This window comes from Heloderma suspectum, chromosome 4 (assembly GCF_057233095.1).
Source record: "Heloderma suspectum isolate Gila_16-S chromosome 4, 16-S_ref, whole genome shotgun sequence".
Lineage (NCBI taxonomy): Eukaryota > Metazoa > Chordata > Lepidosauria > Squamata > Helodermatidae > Heloderma > Heloderma suspectum.
The window spans coordinates 297800251-297821409 of record NC_139461.1 but is presented as its reverse complement, the minus strand read 5'-3'; the positions used below and the strand labels follow the sequence as shown (position 1 = coordinate 297821409).

The following is a 21159-nucleotide window of genomic DNA, read 5'->3' as shown; positions in this document are numbered from 1 at the left end:
ATTGAATCGGATCAGGGACCCCATTTTGTTGGACGGGTGATGCAAGCAGTGGCTCAGGCACTACAAATCAACTGGAAACTACACTCCCCTTGGAGGCCTCAATCTTCAGGTCAAGTTGAGAGGATGAATCGCACCCTAAAGTCAATGCTTACTAAAATTTGCTCAGAGACTAAGTTGAAATGGCCACAGGCCTTGCCAATCACCTTAACTCGAATACGGTGCACCCCCAGGGGAAGTATTAAATTGACACCCTTTGAAATGTTATATGGGTGCCCACCTCGGATATTACCTATGGCTGATAGTTTAAATGTAAACTTGGAAGTAGGGGCTTTAGAGATCCAAAAATATGTTACTGCTTTGCAGTCTGTTTTGTCTTGTCTTCACAGGTTTGCAGCACCATATCAATCCTTGCCTTTGGATGCTCCAGTGCATAATTTCAGTCCTGGTGACTGGGTGTTGATCTGGTCCTGGAAAGATGAACCACTTACTGAGAAGTGGAAGGGTCCATTCCAGGTTCTACTCACCACTCACACGGCTGTAAAAGTCGCTGGAGGAAAGAAGTGGATCCATCACACCCTCATAAAGGCATCACCTGCACCAGAGAGGGTCACACCGGAAGCTGACCCACCTGAAGGCCACCGTTGGAGCAGGAAACCACTAGAGGGACTAAAGTATTTGTTCAGGAGAGAGCAGTCTCCTGATGCTTAAACATGCATGCTACTCTTTCCTTCTTAAGTCTAGTTGTTTTAACACTTCCTACTCAGATAAAAGGAAACTGGTTTAAGAGACATGCTGTTGTTGTTGTTGTTGTTCAGTCGTTCAGTCGTGTCCGACTCTTCGTGACCCCATGGACCATAGCACGCCAGGCCTTCCTGTCCTGCGCTCTCTCCCGGAGTGTGCTCAAGTTCATATTCATTGCATCCGTGATGCTATCTAGCCATCTCATCCTCTGCCGTCCCCTTCTCCTTTTGCCTTCAGTCTTTCCCAGCATCAGGGTCTTTTCCAGGGAGTTTTCTCTTCGCATTAGGTGGCCAAAATATTGGAGCTTCAGCTTCATTATCTGTCCTTCCAATGAGCACTCAGGCTTGATTTCCTTTAGGATGGACTGATTTGACCTCCTTGCAGTCCAGGGGACTCGTAAGAGTCTTCTCCAGCACCACAGTTCGAAAGCATCAATTCTTCGGCGCTCAGCCTTCCTTATAGTCCAGCTCTCACAGCCATACATTACTACTGGGAAAACCATAGCTTTGATTAGACGGACCTTTGTCGGCAAGGTGATGTCTCTGCTTCTTACTATGCTGTCTAGGTTGGCCATAGCTTTCCTCCCAAGGAGCAAGCGTCTTTTAATTTCATGGCTACAGTCACCGTCTGCGGTGATTTTGGAGCCCAAGAAAGTAAAATCTGTCACTGCTTCCATTTCTTCCCCTTCTATATGCCAGGAAGTGATAGGGCCAGATGACATGATCTTAGTTTTTTTAATGTTGAGTTTCAAACCAGCTTTTGCACTCTCCTCTTTCACCCTCAACAAGAGGCTCTTGAGATCCTCTTCGCTTTCTGCCATTAGGGTGGTATCGTCTGCATATCGGAGGTTGTTGATAATTCTCCCGGCAATCTTAATTCCGACCTCTGATTCATCCAACCCAGCATTTCTCATGATGTACTCTGCATATAAGTTAAATAAGCAGGGTGACAATATGCAGCCTTGTCGTACTCCTTTCCCAATTTTGAACCAATCGGTTGTTCCATGTCTGGTTCTTACTGTTGCTTCTTGACCCTCATACAGGTTTCTCAGGAGACGGGTAAGGTGGTCTGGTACTCCCATCACTTTCAGAATTTGCCACAGTTTGTTGTGATCCACACAATCAAAGGCTTTAGCGTAGTCAATGAAGCAGAAATAGACGTTTTTCTGGAATTCTCTTGCTTTCTCCATGATGCAGCGAATGTTGGCGATTTGATCTCTAGTTCCTCTGCCTCTTCGAAACCCAGCTTGTACTTCCGGTAGTTCTCGGTTCGCATACTGCTGAAGCCTAGCTTGTAGGATTTTGAGCATCACCTTGCTGGCATGTGAAATGAGCGCAATTGTGCGGTAGTTTGAACACTCTTTGGCATTGCCCTTCTTTGGAATTGGAATGTAAACTGACCTTTTCCAGTCTTGTGGCCACTGTTGAGTGTTCCAGATTTGTTGGCATATTGAATGCAGCACTTTAACAGCATCATCTTTTAGGATTTTAAATAGCTCGGCTGGAATACTGTCATCTCCGCTAGCTTTGTTGTTACTAATGCTTCCTAAGGCCCACTTGACTTCACTCTCGAGGATGTCCGGCTCAAGTTCAGTGACCGCACTATCATGGCTATCAGGGACATTCAGATCTTTCCTGTATAGTTCTTCTGTGTATTCTTGCCACCTCTTCTTAATCTCATCTGCTTCTGTTAGGTCCCTGCCTTCTTTGTCCTTGATCATGCCCATCTTTGCACAAAACGTTCCCTTGAGATCTCCAATTTTCTTGAAGAGATCTCTAGTCTTTCCCATTCTGTTGTTTTCCTCGATTTCTTTGCATTGTTCATTTAAGAAGGCCTTCTTGTCTCTCCTTGCTATTCTCTGGAACTCTGCATTCAGTTGGGTATATCTTCCCCTTTCTCCCTTGCTTTTCGCTTCCCTTCTTTCATGAGCTACTTGTAAAGCCTCATCAGACAGCCACTTGGCTTTCTTGCATTTCTTTTTCTTTGGGACGGATTTTGTTGCTGCCTCCTGAACAATGTTACGGACCTCCGTCCATAGTTCCTCAGGCACTCTGTCTATCAGGTCTAATCCCTGAAATCTATTCCTCACCTCCACTGTATATTCAGAAGGGATATGACTGAGGTCATACCTGAACGGTTTAGTGGTTTTCCCGACGTTCTTCAATTTAAGCCGAAATTTTGCAAGAAGCAGCTCATGATCTGAGCCACAGTCAGCTCCAGGTCTTGTTTTTACTGACTGTATGGAGCTTCTCCATCTTTGGCTGCAAAGGACATAATCAATCTGATTTCGATATTGACCATCTGGTGACGTCCATGTGTAGAGTCGCCTCTTGTGCTGTTGGAAAAGAGTGTTTGCTATGATCAGCATGTTCTCTTGGCAAAACTCTATTAGCTTTTGTCCTGCTTCATTTTGTACACCAAGGCCATGCCTGCCTGTTATCCCGGTGATTTCTTGACTTCCTACTTTAGCATTCCAATCCCCTATGATGAAGAGGACATCTTTTTTTGGTGTTAGTTCTAGAAGGTGTTGTAGGTCTTCATAGAACCGATCAACCTCAGCTTCTTCGGCCTCAGTGGTTGGGGCATAGACTTGAATTACTGTGATGTTGAATGGTTTGCCTTGGATTCGTACTGAGATCATTCTATCATTTTTAAGATTGTACCCCAGTACTGCTTTTCCCACCCTTTTGTTGACTATGAGTGCTACTCCATTTCTTCTAAGGGATTCTTGGCCACAATAGTAGATATGATGGTCACCTGAATTAAATTCGCCCATGCCTGTCCATTTTAGTTGGCTGATTCCCAAGATGTCGATGTTCAATCTTGCCATCTCATGTTTGACCACCTCCAGCTTACCTTGATTCATTGATCTGACATTCCAGGTTCCTAAACAATATTGTTCTTTACAGCATCGGATTTTCTTTTCACCGCCAGACACATCCACAGCTGAGTGTCCTTTCGGGTTTGGCCCAGCCGCTTCACTCTTTCTGGCGCTACTTGGAAATACCCTCTGCTCTTCCCAGTAGCATATTGGACACCTTCCGACCTGAGGGGCTCATCTTCCGGCGTCATCTCTTTTAGCCTTGTGATACGTTCCATGGGGTTTTCTTGGCAAGAATACTGGAGTGGGTTGCCATTTCCTTCTCCAGTGGACCACATTTTGTCAGAACTCTCCACCATGACCTGTCCGTCTTGGGTGGCCCTGCACGGCATAGCTTATGGCTTCACTGAGTTACACAAGCCCCTTCGCCACAACAAGGCAGTGATCCATGAAGGGGAAGAGACATGCTGAGCATATGTTTAAGCGAAACGGGGAGAATTCTATTCTTTACTATGAGCACCCATCAACTGTCAGAGACTTCACTTTGTTGCCTGCCTTGATCAGAGAACCGCAGGTAATAGTTGGAGCTCTACAGAAAGAGGGTACTCTCTTCTCGAGAGTCCCTGATGAATTGAGCAAAACTGAGTTTCGAAAGTTTAAATTCCAGACTTACACCAGGGGAATGTGTTTTTGTTGTCAACATTCTGGTGCTTGGAATAATAAAACCCTTAATTATAACAAGGCTAAACCTCTTCTAGATGGGTTGAGAAATTATTCACAGTGCACCGATAGGTTTTAATTCCTCCTATTCTTCTTCCATTAATCTCGGTGACACTGATTTTGGCAGTCTTTACCCCGAGTACCCTATGTTCTCTCCCAATTATTCTGGGATAGGTAGCATATGCTCAGGTTGGCAGATGAGAGATCCCAATCTGTGGTTTTTCTTCAATGGATGGGCTACCAATTACCACCCTGGAAATTACCAGTGTGTAGGGGTTGGGTATCTCATCATCCCGGTACAAGTGGTGAAACCTCAATCTAGAAGGAAAAAGAAAGAGGTTGGAGGGATGGGGCAACTTGTAGGACAGATGGGTAAGAACTGTGATGACACTGTAATAATTGGAAAACAACTGTCAGATTCAGAACCAAACAGGGTAGGGGGTGGGCTAGTTACGGGATTGCTTACCCTGGGTTCATACCCAGGAATTATTGCACAAGGAAATAGAAAAAGCATCCTAGGCCTCACTTGCCATTTAGAAAAGACCATCAATGCCACAGCCATAATGGTAAGGGCCATGCAATCTGAAATTGAAGATCTCAGCCTGCTAGTGGCCCAGTATCGGTTTGTTTTAGATTATCTCTTAGCACGCCAAGGTGGCTTCTGCACCCTAGTGAAGCAAGGGTGTAGAGTAAAGTTCCATGATTTAAACAAAACCATAGAAGATGAAATCGCCAAACTACAAGATATGATTGGACAGAATTATTCAGGAGCAAGTCATCCTTGGTTATGGTTGACTTCCTGGCTCCCTGATTTTGCCTGGTTAAAACAACTTGTAATCAACGCAGTTTTGTTTGTTATGATACTATTGATGATGGTTTGTGCCTTTAAGTGTGTAGTCCACTGTTGGACCAAGGAGAGGTATGGGATTTAAGAAAAGCCTTTTGAGGGGGGAGTGTTATAGAAATTTCAGTTGTCGTATGTCTGTTATCCTATGATTTTATAAGCTAAACTATGTCTATTCTACCTCAGTGTGAATAGACTGCCATGCTAGACAAAGACACAGCGCCTTATCAGAGACTCAGGAATGCCAAGAATGTGTTTACTAGGGTACAAGGCTACTTCTCTGCGCATGACTAAATATGTAAAAGGTGCTGTCTGTTTTTTGTTTCCCTCTCAGCTAGACAAAGAGATTAGTACAGCGCAAGCGTAAGACAGCCCCCAAAGGTCTTGCCTATATAAACTTTTGGATCACATCACTTGATTGTGACCTTTGTTGGAGCGTTAGCCCCAAGGGTTGCCTTATTCTGCAGAATAAAATCGTGTTGGACCAGATCTCTGCCTCCTCTCGTTCTTGGTAAACTAATTGGAAAGTCTACCAGGGAAAAGAATACAATTTTTGTAACACAGCCATGCCCATTTCCAGGATACTCCATTACCTCATGGTTTTCTATTCTCCCCCCTCTAACAGTCAGTGGGCATTCTATGCCCACTGAGCATGCTCAGTCCGCATGGGGGGGGTTGTGTGTGTGTGTGGGGAGGCAGGAATCTAACTTCATTTGTACTTCTACAAACCATGGGGTGCCCCAAGCCTACTGATGTCTCCCTCTTGTGTGTGGATGATGCCATTTGGATTACATAAAGACTGATACTTGGAGAACGAGTTTGCTATTTGCATTTACTATTTGCATATAGTATATAGTTTGCTATTTGCATTTACTATTTGCATATGCTATTTGCATTTAACTCATGAAGCCATTCCATGTGCTTCTCCATCCCCATTGACTGCCACTGAGGGGGTCTGCAGAGAAACAGATGTCACAATCACGTCTAATCATATTTTTCCTTAAGTAAACAGTGCAGGTTGAGAAGGGGGAATGGGATTTGGGGGGGGGGCAACCCCAACATGAATGTCACATCTAATTTTTCCCTTATAAATGCACATACATAAGAACATAAAGCAGCTTCTGGTTTTGCTTCTTTTGACCAGGAAGGCAGCATTTCTAGTTAGATCCAGTAACTCTCCTAGATTTGTTCTTTGAGAAACTTGGTAGTTGGCCAGTTGATATAAGAACTCTATTTGTTTTTCAGTTTAGTTCTGTCAAACTTCGCAAAATGAAGAACACCTGTAAGGTTTAAAAGCATGCTTAAGCTTTCCTTTAACTGAGTTACTGCTAGAGTTTAACTACTAAAAGTTATCATCCAGTGGTTTCTCTCATTACGTAAGACCTACATAGCCCCAACATCCTACTTAATCTCATGGACTCCAACTGGTTTTAAGGACTTCACCCTTTTCTGAAGATAAGTGCTTAAGTTGTCCTCAATGGTTATTTTTCCTATCTGTCCCACCTTTCTTATTCTAAGATCCTGATTTTAGGCTTCATAAACAACTCTGAAACGTATTAGCGATAAGGATGGTGCATTATAATGATTAGGGTGCTGGAACTGAGATTTGGGAGACTCCAGCTAAAATTTCTGCTCAACCATGAAGCTCACTGGCTCTCCGCCTAGTTACCTCACATGATTGTTCTGAGGATAAGTAGGAACTGCATAGCATTTTTTCTACAATGAAAAGGGCAACAGAAATTCTGAATAATAACAATGTTCCAGCCTTGGGCTGACTCAGTGTTCTCTCTCCCCACAGTGGCTAACCACATGCCACAGAGACAGTTCGCAAGAAAGACATTCCGGTGATGTCCATCACCAGCTGTTCTTCTCCAGCATCTGGTACTGTACATAAACAGCTGTAACTTCTGGGCACCTGATTTTCCCTAGCCAACACAACATATTTATCTAAACATTTTAAAATATCATTTATGTTAGCGGCCAATACCCAGCAACAGTGAATAGCACAGGCGATATGCTCGTGTTAAAACACTTCCTTCAATTTGTTTCATTGTGTATGCATGACCACCACTATTGACTTCAATTTCTTGTAACTGTCTAAAGAGGGATTCATTTCCCCTTAGACACTGTCATGTACTGGCAACGTCATGTTCTATGAGTGGAAGCAAAAACAGGCAAAATAGCGTGCCCACACACTTTTTTGCTCTTCCCTTCCTGTGTTCTTTTCCGCTTCCACCAGGTGGAGGTCTTTAATTCTCTGTCTGCCTCCACGAAACCAGCCTCAAAAACTCTCCAAGTCTCAGGTATCTACTCTAGATAGTATGAGTTGGCTATAAGATGTAGGGTGGGTACCCAAAGGAAAAGAGACCACACCATTTCAAATAACGACGCTTAAAGTTTACTTAAGTATCAACAGGAAAAAGTTTTAAAATCTGTAGACATTCAACCACCACCACCACACACAAAAGTCTAAAAGCAACAAGGTAATAAAATAACCAGAAATCAACACTTCCATCTAACCTAACTAGATTGTCCCTTATTTTATCCAGGACCCCTATTCAAGCAATATTTTACTGTCCTTGGCCCATCTCTCTCCATTGGTATTCCAGTTCCAGCAGCTCTGACTCTCTTATTTCCTCTAAGAATCTAGCTGTTTTCTTTCCTCTTTGCATCTCTGTCCTGGTTTTTCTATTCTAAACATTTCTCTCTCTCTCCAGCTTCAACCAATCAGGAGGGTGGTTTCTTCTTTATTCCTGCCAACTAAGTTTCTGTTTCCTGAATTAAACCTTTTTAACCTCTTGTTGAACTTTATAACATTCTGCTTAATTGACTGACCTTTTGACCTTTGCTGAACTTTTTAATGTTCTGCTTCCTGGCTAAACTTCCTAACCTCTATATCCTAAACTAAACTTATGACCTCTAAACTAATAACCTTTTGGTTGAAATAGAATAACACCAAAATGTCCAAAACATTTTAAAACCCATTTTACAATAACACAAGGCCATACTAAATACCAAATTGGAGGACAGTTGTGTTCCTTCACAGATATAATGAAGGGATCTTTGTGATATATGTGTACGGCATGATTCTGGTTCTGAATTCTCTGCCTTGACACTGAACAACAGTGCGAGGACAAGTAGACGCTCCAAACTCATAATGGGTACAAGTAGTAGATGCTCTCTCTCTCTCTCTCTCTCTCTCTCTCTCAGACATGTGTCTGGTGCACAGACAACAGGCAATCCTGAGTTACATGGCACTGTCAGCCCAGCAGTGCAAAATTAACCCCAAGCTCCCTGGCAGAGCTCTCTGGTGTTTTGCCATGGGGGAGGATCAGTTTCTTCAATGCACAAATCCCAAATAATGGAGCTCTTTCCTGGGGAGAACATGCTAATTACCATGCTTTCCTCTGGGTGCCAACAACTTTTTGGTGACCTCCAACAGCACACATGCATAGATATGATATGCCTATCAATCAAAAAGCTGATACCTCAGAGAGAGAGAGAGAGAGAGAGAGAGAGAGAGAGAGAGATTTCTCCTGCTCGTTTAAGGGAATTAGCAAGCCTCAGGACGATTCTGCACCCAGGATAATAGGATGATGGTCTTGCAGATGTGAGGGCGTGATAAACAAGCCCATTACGCCAGGATCCTAATGTTTTCTTTAATCCTGTGAGCCTTTATTGAGACAGAGAAGTGGACTCAACAAGTTTCAGAAATGCAAAGAAAGAGCTTGATGAGCTCCCCTCCCGCTCAGTTCCCGAATGTCCTCTAATGGCACCAACTTAATAGTTGCAGTACATATATTCCCACTGTGTCTGCAACCTTCTTCACACTCCCTAGGAAATCAGCACCTTTGAAATCAATGAGGCTTAAAGGCCAGCTTATGCATATCAGTTGATGAAATGTGGAAGTTGCTTTGAGTCCCTCTATGTGGCAGCTCTTATCATGTGATATGCTGTCTGTGTGTCGCTGCTCGCCACATGGTTGGGATGCTTTTCTCAATGTCAACCCAGACTTCTGAAAACGTGGTGATGTAGAAGAGTGCCCCAGCCAAGTGGTGATCACTGCTTGCCTGCTAAAGCCAACTGCATGGAGAGATACAAAGTAGCACTGCCACCAGACTTCCCCAGATGTGTAATGTCAAGCCCAGAGCTCAGTGGTAGAGCACATGTCTTGCATGCAGAAGGTCTCCAGTTCCATCCCTGTTATCTCCAGGCAGGGTCGGGAAAGAGTCTGTCTGAAATCCTGAAGAGCTGCTGCCAGTCACTGTTGACAATCTTGAGCTGGACAGCCCAATGGTCTGACTTTTCCTGTGTTCCTAATTCTGGACGTTCCTGCTCAAATAATATTCCCAAAGTTGGGAATATTATTATAATATGCCCAAAGTTGTCCTGTCTCCATTTTCAGCTCAAAAAATTGCTTTGGAGGGACAGAAATATTTTCCTCGCCACCCTAACTTGTACAAATGTTCACCCCAATTTACTGTGATTGTTTCACCTATCTGCTGTTGCTTTGGCACCATTTATTTATGTATTTCCCCTTCATGGATCACTGCCTTGTTGTGGCGAAGCGGCTTGCGTTACTCAGTGAAGCCATAAGCTATGCCGTGCAGGGCCACCCAAGACGGACAGGTCATGGCAGAGAGTTCTGACAAAATGTGGTCCACTGGAGAAGGAAATGGCAACCCACTCCAGTATTCTTGCCAAGAAAACCCCATGGAACGTATCACAAGGCTAAAAGAGATGACGCCGGAAGATGAGCCCCTCAGGTCGGAAGGTGTCCACTATACTACTGGGAAGAGCAGAGGGCATTTCCAAGTAGCGCCAGAAAGAGTGAAGCGGCTGGGCCAAAGCCAAAAGGACACTCAGCTGTGGATGTGTCTGGTGGTGAAAAGAAAGTCCGATGCTGTAAAGAACAATATTGTTTAGGAACCTGGAATGTCAGACCAATGAATCAAGGTAAGCTGGAGGTGGTCAAACATGAGATGGCAAGATTGAACATCAACATCTTGGGAATCAGCGAACTAAAATGGACAGGCATGGGCGAATTTAATTCAGGGGACCATCATATCTACTACTGTGGCCAAGAATCCCTTAGAAGAAATGGAGTAGCACTCATAGTCAACAAAAGGGTGGGAAAAGCAGTACTGGGGTACAATCTTAAAAACGATAGAATGATCTCAGTACCTAAATCATATCCCTAATATAGCAAAACTATATTAGCCTTTGTTCTGCCTCATTTTGTACACCAAGGCCATGCTTGCCTGTTATCCTGGTTATGTCTTGACTTCCTACTTTAGCATTCCAATCCCCTTTGATGAAAAGGATGTCTTTTTTTGGTGTTAGTTCTAGAAAGTGTTGTAGGTCTTCATAGAACTGATCAACCTCAGCTTCTTCGGCCTCAGTAGTTGGGGCATAGACTTAAATTACTGTGATGTTGAATGGTTTGCCTTGGATTCGTACTGAGATCATTCTACTGTTTTTGAGATTGTACCCCAGTACTGCTTTTCCCACCCTTTTATTGACTATGAGTGCTACTCCATTTCTTCTAAGGGATAGGGATTCTTGCCCACAGTAGTAGATATAATGGTCCCCTGAATTAAATTTGCCCATGCTTGTCCATTTTAGTTTGCTGATTCCCAAGGTGTCGATGTTCAATCTTACTGGGTACGAAATTAGGGATATGATTTAGGTTCTGAGATCATTCTATCATTCTAATATAGTTTTGCCAAGAGAACACGCTGATCATAGCAAACACTCTTTTCCAACAGCACAAGAGGCGACTCTACACAGGGACATCACCAGATGGTCAATATCAAAATCAGATTGATTATGTACTTTGCAGCCAAAGATGGAGAAGCTCTATACAGTCAGTAAAAACAAGACCTGGAGCTGACTGTGGCTCAGATCATGAGCTTCTTCTTGCAAAATTACGGCTTAAATTGAAGAACGTAGGGAAAACCACTAAACCATTCAGCTATGACCTAAATCATATCCCTTATGAATATACAGTGGAGGTGAGGCATAGATTTCAGGGATTAGACCTGATAGACAGAGTGCCTGAGGAACTATGGACAGAGGTCTGTAACATTGTTCAGGAGGCAGCAACTCAATCCATCCCAAAGAAAAAGAAATGCAAGAAAGCAAAGTGGCTGTCTGATGAGGCTTTACAAAGTAGCTGAGGAAAGAAGGGAAGCGAAAAGCAAGGGAGAAAAGGGAAGACATATCCAACTGAATGCAGAGTTCCAGAGAATAGCAAGGAGACACAAGAAGGCCTTCTTAAATGAACAATGCAAAGAAATCGAGGAAAACAACAGAATGGGAAAGACTAGAGATCTTTTCAAGAAAATCGGAGATCTCAAGGGAACGTTTTGTGCAAAGACGGGCATGATAAAGGACAAAGAAGGCAGGGACCTAACAGAAGCAGATGAGATTAAGAAGAGGTGGAAAGAATAGACAGAAGAACTATACAGGAAAGATCTTAATGTCCCTGATAGCCATGAAAGTGCAGTCTAGGGATGTACGAAAATTACTTACCTTCTGGGGATTATGCTGATGGTGCAGGGGGAGGCGTTCCGTCCCTCCCCCCCCCCCCCGGAATCCTGGCTGGCCGGCTGTGCTCTGCAGCAATTCTGCGGAGCCGCTGGCCAGCTCCGCCAGCAGCCGGACATCCGGCCGCTGGCTAGCAGGGACTCAAATGGCGGCGGCCATAGCCGCCGCCGTTTGCATCCCTGCAGTCAGCCGTGATAGGCTACGTAAATCTTTACGTAGCCTATCATGGCTGATTTTTTTAAAAAACTGGGCATACGCAAATGGCAGCGCCCATGGCCGCCGCCATTTGCATTCCTTATTTTTGCACGTCTTAGTCTACGTAAACATTTACGTAGACTAAGATGGCGAAAATAAGGGGAATGCAAATAGCGTAGACACTCCGGGAGAGAGTGGAGAACAAGAAGGCCTGGTGTGCTATGGTCCATGGGGTCACGAAGAGTCAGACATGACTTAACGACTGAACAACAACAACAACAGCAACAACAAGGCCAGGTTTATTTACTTAAGAGTTTTATCCCAGCTTTGGGACTGTAACGACAGCTAGCACTGTTAATAAAAAAGATTAAAAGTACGTTTAAAATAACACATTAGAACAACACTAATGACAGCACTGCAGTGTTATTTAATACCACTACAAACAGAGTAGCCGCCATAGTGGAATAAAATTAATTGATTCCTGAGCTACCACTGAAATTTCAACTGAAACAAATGTGGGCGTTCCCCATCAGGTAGGGATGTACGGACTGTGTAAAATTTGCTCCATCTGTGTTTTGCAGATTGTCAGGTGCCTTTCGTTCTGTCATCCACCCACAGACGGATGTGAATATTTTTTTTTAATCATGCGGAAAAATATGGAAATATTTACGTAAGTATTTACATAATTTATCCCAGTACGTAACATTTAGTGTATTGTCCCTTATTCCATTCTATGTTTCCTTGGCAGAAACTTACATATTTTTCTATGATTTATATGCGTAAATTTTGGGAAAGTAAAAAAATCATCCGAAAGTCCACGGACTCTGCAGGGCCTGAGGGGGTTGCTCCTCAGCGGATTCTGCAGGTCGGATTCTTAGAAATCTGAGTTTATTTTAATCCGTCTCAAATTTCTCCAGCATCCCTACCACCAGGTTCAACACCTGAGGAACTGTGAGAGGTACCATTGGGGGCCTGCCTGCCACATCTGTGTGCACCACTGGTCATGCCCCCCCGATGTGTTTCTTGATGCAGCAGGTGGCAGTTGCACCTTTGGATGAGGTGGAGCTGCTTGGCTCCATTCTGTGGTGTGGGGCTGCCATCTTAGATTCCCCCCCACACACACACACACAATGCAGTGCTCATTGTTGACATTGTGCATGTCAGGCTGGACACTGAGCCCATAGAATCCCAGAGTAGTTCTGGTTCTGAGGTGGAGCAGCCACTCCTGGGAGAGGAGCGCGCTCATCCTTCCCAGGGCCAACAGCTGGCGGAGATTCCTCCCACTGGCATTCCTGACATAGATAGCGGTCCCGGGAGTGAGAGAGCATGGGAAGAGGGCTTGCTGGATGTGTGATGCCGACGCAGGGAGCGGCGCCAAATGGAGGGCGCGGAAAGGAGGCGTAGTGCCCAGTTGGCGTGCAAGCAACGGTTGTGCCCAGAGGATCCAAGAGAAAAGGGGAGGGCCTCTCCAAGCCCATAAGTTCAGGGTCTGCCAGTGATTCTCCTTCAAACGGGAACCAACTGTTCCAACTGAGGGCATAGGTGCTCCGCTGCTCATAGCTAGTCACTAATGATAGAGTTGTTAAGTTGTAAAAAAAGGAATAAAGCTTTGAAAAGAATCCCTTTGTCTGTGTCTGGACTTGGCTACTGGATTAGACTGAAAGAGGCCGCCAAGGAGCCCTTGACAGCGCATTACATTCTGGGGAGCTAGGATGATGCCCACCTGCGGCAGAATGAAGCCAAGTAACACTATCAGGTGGATCCACAGCTGGCTACAGAATCAGACTCAAAGTGCTTTTCAATGGAATCTTCTCAAACTGGGGAGAGGTAATGAGTGGGGTGCCACAGGACCCAGTCCTCTTCAACATTTTTATTAATGACTTGGAGGAGGAAGTGCAGGGAATGCTTATCAGATTTTGGAGGCTGCTAAGTGGAAGACCTCCCACTCCATATATTCTCTGATGTGTTTCTTTAAATCTCAAGGTGGAAGCCTGGTTACACCAGCAATTGAGATATTTCTGAGTAAGATATTGCCCCAATTGCTGTATGGTGCAGAGATCTGGGGATATACAAATGTTTATATCCTAGAGGTGGTGTAGAACTCCTTCATGAGATCCCTTCTAGCTGTCCCCCAAGCTACACCAGCACCAACCCACATATTGCAGGCAGAGACATGGATACTCTCTATTGAAGCACAGGGGCATGCTGCACTTGCTCTGTACTGGCTGAAGGTGTCATGCATGCATGACTCCCACTTTCCTAAAAAGTGTCTTTTAGAACAACTGCAAACACCAACACAAAATTCTTGGGTAAAATCTGTAAAACACATTTTATATAACTATGGGATTAGTACAGATGTTTTACCCTCTTCTAACACTGACAGAGTAAAACAGCTCTACAAGGAAAGAATTTCAAAGATTTGAAGCTTCAAATCTTTGAATTTTTGAAGATTCGAATCTTCAAAAATCATGCCTGAATTAGGAAGAAAAAAAATTGTGGAGAAGCAATGATTCTTCGAAGATAACACTTAAAAAAAAAAAAAAAAAGCCGAAGGGGGTAAAACTTAGTCTCATTTGAAGGGACAGAATAACCCCCTGCTCAATGCAGGAAGCCTGAGTCCCAGGCAGTCACCCATCCAACTACTGACCCAGGGCTGACCCTGCTTAGCTTCCGAGATCAGACAAGCGTGCGCACATCCAGCCCTTTGCTTGTTGCTGAGGAAACATTGAGTGCTGAGGAAGCTACACGATCAGTAGCCGGAAGACGACATGGGGCCGTCGAGAGCTGTGATTGGACAGGAGGAAAATACAAACACCACCGTATATGGACAGGCAGGGGAGGGGACTATGACCAGATACGGTAGCGAAGGCGGAAAATCAGACCACATTAAGGGGAAATACCAGGATATCAGGGTATTGAAAGCGGGAGCACAGAAGTGGGAAATTCCGGTTCCAATTTGAGGCAGGTACTGCGTAGTGTGAAAGACAGGCAGTGAAACCTCATTGGAAGCAAAAAAACCTGTAAGTGTAGATTGGCCCATAGATCTCCAGCTGTGTTTCATTAATATCAAGTGTTTGGTCCTTTGGTTTCCAAAATAGTGAGAGAGGTTAGATGATATTCTTCCCCAATCCAGCCCATCCTATGGAGGGGAGCAAGAACATAGCTGCCCTCCCTGCCCACCCAACCCATCTGTTCCACCTCCAGTGTTCCTGCACATTCATGTGGGGTCATAACTTTGTAATGCAGCCTTTGTTGTTGTTTATTCATTCAGTTGCTTCCGACTCTTCGTGACTTCATGGACCAGCCCATGCCAGAGCTTCCTGTCACCTGTCGCCACCCCCAGCTCCCTTAAGGTCGAGTCCATCACCTCCAGAATATCATCCATCCATCTTGCCCTTGGTCGGCCCCTCTTCCTTTTGCCTTCCACTTTCCCTAGCATCAGCATCTTCTCCAGGGTATCCTGTCTTCTCATTATGTAGCCAAAGATATAAACCCACATGCACAGGCCAACATCATGTGGTTACCAGGTTTTTAAAAGAACATATTATTTTGTGTGCATTGGCCATTATGTCCCAGTGGGGATGTGCAAGATGAGACCATCCATGGTGGAACAGGTGTGCTGGGTGGCAGGGACTATAGGTGTACTCCCATTCCCCTCTATGCAATGGTCTGGACTGGAGAATATGAAAACTCAAGTGTGGAAGAGGAGATCTGTCTCACTCAAAGCTAACATTTTGCCTATATTGTTTCTAAAGAGCTTTAACACCAAGCTCTCATAAACATTGGCAGGGTGGTAAATGGAGCAGGTGAAGAAAGAGAATAGGTGAAGTTGCCAGGACCAGCTCCACCACCCTGCACCCTTGGGCAGCTGCTGGTTCCCCATCTGGGCCCACCAGTGATGCTTGCTCTGGAACTAGGGATGTACGGACTGCATAAAATCCGCTCCATCTGTGTTTCGCAGATTGTCAGGAGCCTTTTGTTCCATCATCCACGCACAGATGGGTTAGAATTTTGTTGTTGTGTGGAACAATAATTCTGTAAGAGGGTTCACAACAATTTACATAATTTACCTTAGTACGTAACATTTAGCGTATTGTCCCTCATTCCACTCAACTTTTTCCCGCGTATATTTACCAGTCTCAGCAGAAACCTGTGTATTCTCTTATGAATAAATATGCATAAATTTTGGGAAAGTAACAACAACAAAGACCCAGAAGTCCATGGACTCTGTGTGGCCTGAGGTAGGTCTGCAGAAAATTCTGCAGGTTGGATTCTTAAAAATTCTGAGCTCATTTTAGTCCGCTTGAATTTCTCCAGCATCCCTACCTGGGACCATCATTAATTTGTTTCTAGTGTGGTGCTCCAAGCTGCCCTGGGTGGCTGGATCTAGCCACCATTTAAATTTCCCACAAAGCTCCTGAGATAGCATTGCTCTAGGGCATTATGGGAAATTAAAATGCCAGCAAGAGCCAGCCACCCAACCCTGCTCAGAGAACTGCTACTGCCTGACATTACTGTCAAGGTAAGCCCACCACGGCCCACCGACAGAGGAGGAGACCCACCGGAGTGCAAACCTGGAGATGATCCTAGAAGGTGCTCTTCCTCCAGCCAGTAAGCTTCTGTTGTGGAGCACCTTTTTCTGATGTAATTACTCACATTTCTACATGTCAGTTCTTTTATGGGTGGGAAAAGATGGTGAGGAAAACAACACCTCAGATTTGTCCAGAGGAGCAAAATGTCCAAGGCTGCAGCTGCTGAATACTGAACTCAATAGCAAAACACCTCCCTAGATCAAATCAGATTAGTCATCATTCTGTCTTTGTTTTCTTATGGAACATATGAAGTTTTGAAGCATTCAGGTGACTATGAGAGTAATTGATGCCTGGCAGTCAAGTTCAATTTTGACAAGACCCAAAAGTGGATGATGGCACTACATTTTCTTGGCACAAATGAGCCCATAATTTGCTTGCAACTATGGAGATCATAATTTGTGTGTGGGCCTGCTAATCTCAGCAATTTGGACAGCACAAAGTCTGCCCCTGCAGAGCCATTTAGGGGAGTCATTACAACAATGGCAGTGCTCCACTGGAGTTGTGCGTTTACTCCTCTCAGAAAATGGGTTTCACAATCAAACTCCCCAGCAGTGGTAATAAATGCTGTGCATGTGGAACAACACCAAGCTCTGATTCTCATGGTTGCTGCTCCTCTAGTATGGCTCCACATGCTTTTCTGCTACTCCAAATGTAGTCCAAAGAGACAGAGTTGCTATTTGGACTGGTTGGCCAGCATCTGCCTGGATTCTAGCCATGCTACCTGCTGCTGATTTGGACCATTAGCTGGCTCAGATTCCCAGCTTTCTTTCATTTATTTATTTACTTACTTATTTACACACACACACACACCACATGCACACACCCCACCCGCACACACAGTTTTAAGAGAAAATAAGCAAGTCTCTAGACCTCAGAGAACCAGGGATACAAGGGAAAATATGCAGGCAGTATTCTACCCAGTTGTTTTGTTAGAAAGAAGTCTCCTCCCACCTTCTGTTGTTAGCCAATGAGAAAAGTCACAATTAGGCATTTAGGGAAGCTTTGATATCCATAAACACACACAATCAGAGAGACACGAAATCTAGAGTGGCAAAGCCATTGTCTAGAGTGGCAAAGCTTCCCCCACCTCCTTTTTTTATTATTTGTCTTCCCTGGGGCAGAAGTGATAACTGCCCTTAGAAAACAGTAGAGAAATCAAGGTGAGTAAGAAGGGTAGCAGGAAAGGGCTCCTAGCACTACCAATCAGAAGACATTGTGCAGCTATTTCATCTTTTCCTCATCAACAGATTTTTGTGTGGAAAGAAAAAGGACAGAAGAAGTGATGGGAAAACATGGGAAAGTTACAAATGGAAGACAATGACATCTGGACACCTCCCCCCACCCCTGTAAAAATTCCATGAATGAGACAGGGCGATTGCATGATAAAAGCCTCAACTGGAAGAACCCAAAGAATCATGGCCTAATTCAGATCTTATTACATGAGAAAAATATGGTGTTTTTTTTTTTAAATAAGTCAATTAAAATCATGCTCTCTCGCTCTCTCTCTCACATACACACACACACGCACGCGCTAATGCAAAAGCAAAGAAAGGCCATTCGCATAATGCAGTGTATATATATGTATATATATGCAGGCTATAAATGCAACAACAACAACAACAACAACAACATTTATGCAAGGAAATTAGCATATGTAATTTTCATGCAAATTGGTGTCCTCTTTTTTAGTGCTGTATTTCTTCTTTTTTTGGCGATGCATAAGTGCCCACTTTTCTTGTTGATGAGAAGGCCATTTTGATTGCAAGGGGGGGGCGAAGGGAAAGTGTTAATCAAACCTCATCGAGCGCAGCTGCTGCTGCAGTCAACTTTGCAGCACACCTCTCCATAACTGCATTTCCTTTTTTAAAAACGAAGTGAAGTTTAAGCCTCTGGGTTAACCGTGCTTTAGAATACTGCAGTAGAGGTACATTTTTAACACAAAATCAGATTGAAATTGTAAAATCATAGTAAACAATTTGTATTAGGCTGTCCAGATTTGGGGTGGGTGGGGTGGAATATCATATTTCTGCACAAGGTGTAAATCCCATGTAGCCCAGTTAATTATCAGACAGTTTCTCTAGAAAGGAGAAAATATCAGGGCTTGACACAGGTAATGGGAACTATTGCGCTATTGCTCCCATGGTAATATGTGGCTTTTAGAACACATAGAGTGAGCCCTTTTGATTTCCAGTACCAGTAGCAGGAAAAAGAAGCTGGAACCCAGAATATTAAGTGGGCCATTCAAAATAGTCACAGGCATTGGATGGGATATATTTGGCAGGACTGAGATATTTATTTATTTATTTATTTATTTATTTTCTGTACTGCCCAATAGCCAAAATTCTTTGAGCAGTTCACAACAAGACTATAAAACATAATATAAACATACTATCAACTTCAAAAAGTTTAAATGATAATACAAAACCAAAGTTAAAAACCACTGTGTTATTATTATTTATATACTGCCTTTTCCTCCAAGGAGCCCAAGGTGGTATACTTAATCCTCCTCCTCTCCATTTTATCCTCACAACAACCCTGTGAGGTAGGTTAGGCTGTGAGCCAGTGACTGGCCCCAAATCACCGAGTCAGTTCCATGGCCGAGTGGGGGCTTGAACTCAGGTATCCTCAGACCCAGTCCAACACCCTAACTACTTCACCACACTGGCTTTTACTGTAATAATGTATGCATACACCTATAAGGACAAGTTCCTGCTTTCCAGTTTTAGCTTTGTCCTGCCTGTGTCCCCATAGACTAGAGTCACTTATGGCTGACATTGGTCACCAAGGCAGTTGAATAAAACACACTTCATTATTTGAGTCCAAAGTATTCCTGAGTTCATGACAAAAATTACCCACATATTTTCATTATTGTCATGACAACCGTGAGATCTAGGAAGATGTTGTCTTTTCAAAATAAAAGCTGAGATTCCCACGAAGCTGATATGATCTGCCTGATGATACCAGTTTCCACATATGTATCACAGTCCCAAAGTTGTATGGGTATTCAATTCATGCAGTGCTGAATAAGGCTCTGGTTTTTGGACAGGAGCAGTGTTTTCATCTAGGGGTCTGTAGTCTTAAGGCAGTGTTTTCACCCAAGGCTCTGTAGTCAGCATAAACAAGGAAAAATAGGGAATTATGGTCTTTGTAAATTTTCAGACTTCACTTCAGGTGCTGAGCAACTTGGTGAAATCCAGCCCCTAAACATATGGAAAACAGCATTAATCTGACCTTAAAATGCATCTTTATTCTGCAAATGGAATTCTCTCTTCTGCATTGTGTTGCTACAGATGCAACTGAGCTGGCTTTCAAGGAGGACTAAGGGGAATGGTCCTCAACAAGGATCCATTCATCTGCCTGTAGATGCCTTGCCCTTTCACCTCGGAGGAAACAGATACACAGGCAATCCTCATGGGACCGTACAGAGGGGAGGAACCTGATGCGGAAGCGCATCAGATGGCCTTTGAGTGCTGCGTCTCACATGAGCCATGTGCTGATGCTGTTCATCAAGAGGAAAAAGCCCCCGGATCTTAAATTGGCATCTCAATTACCAGAATATCATGCACAATTCAACAGGGAGGTTATTTTCATGCTTCCTATTAGTAGCTGCAAGGAGGAAGCACGCCAGGCTTTGAATCACTGAGACAGGCACAGACTTGCTGTTTTCAACGTGCAATTATGGTAGTAAATCTTGCGGACGGGGGTGTTGCTCATCTGTTAGCAGCACTTTTAGCAGCATCCATACAAAGTCAGAAGGGATGTTCGAAGGATGTGCTTTGAGGAGCTGGCTTTGGGTTTCCCCCAGCTATTCTTGGAACCTGTGGGTGTGGTTTGTGTCTGGAACAAGAGGTGTTGTTCACAGTCTACTGCTGTGGCGGTTCCAAATGTTGCAGGCCTCAGGCTTGAATAATGTAACTGGGTATTCACTTGACAGGGAGCCAGTAGTTCTGTGGGAGAACACATGATGTTCATGTTCAGTCCTTGGGATCACTTGAGTTCACTCCAATCCCTGGGATCATTTGTGAAGGCTCTCCGGTAGCAAAGAGGTGGAAAGAGCTCAGCTGAAGGCAGCATTAACAGGCCAGCTGGGACACTGGTGAGCTGCTATGCGTGATGTGTACAAACTATTGGTCCTTGGCTGATTTCTGTGATCCATCCGTTGCTTTTGGGAAAAGAAAGGACTGAGATGAATTTTGCCTCTGCTCACTCCTCATCATGCATAGAAGCTTACTGACAGACTGAATGTCTGAACTGGCCTTAAATCCCATACTGAAAGCATCTCCAAAGAGTCCTTATCCAGTGTTCATCCATGAGACCAGATAACCTACTCAAATCCTCGCAGCTCTCTCACTCTATGACATGCCTGTTTTTGCTCCCTTCCGAACTTTGGAAGTCGAGACCTGTCACCCTTGAGATCCAGCTCCTGCATGCTTGGTATCGGAGAATAACCTGCAGAAATTGAGAAGGGGCTTTTAGGGAGCAAGATCACAGGTAGATAAGGGGTTGGGGTTGGACTTGATGGTCTTATAGGCCCCTTCCAACTCTACTATTCTATGATTGTATAAGGCATGGAGCAACACAGAAATTTCAGTTCAGTATGAGATTATTGGGCTGGATCCACATTAAGTCATACTTGAGTACACCCATTTAAAGGGCTGGGATTTAAGTTAGTCACAAGTAGCTTAAGCCCCATTAAT

At 44.1% G+C, this 21159-nt stretch overlaps 1 protein-coding gene and 1 pseudogene across 1 annotated transcript in view; one reads left to right on the top strand and one right to left on the bottom strand.

Moving 5' to 3' along the window:
• Nucleotides 1-21159, bottom strand: part of PHACTR3 (phosphatase and actin regulator 3) — a 371137-nt gene that overhangs the window by 32474 nt on the left and 317504 nt on the right. The gene's annotated exons all lie outside the window — the stretch shown is intronic.
• Nucleotides 4011-19996, top strand: LOC146348917 (uncharacterized; annotated as a pseudogene).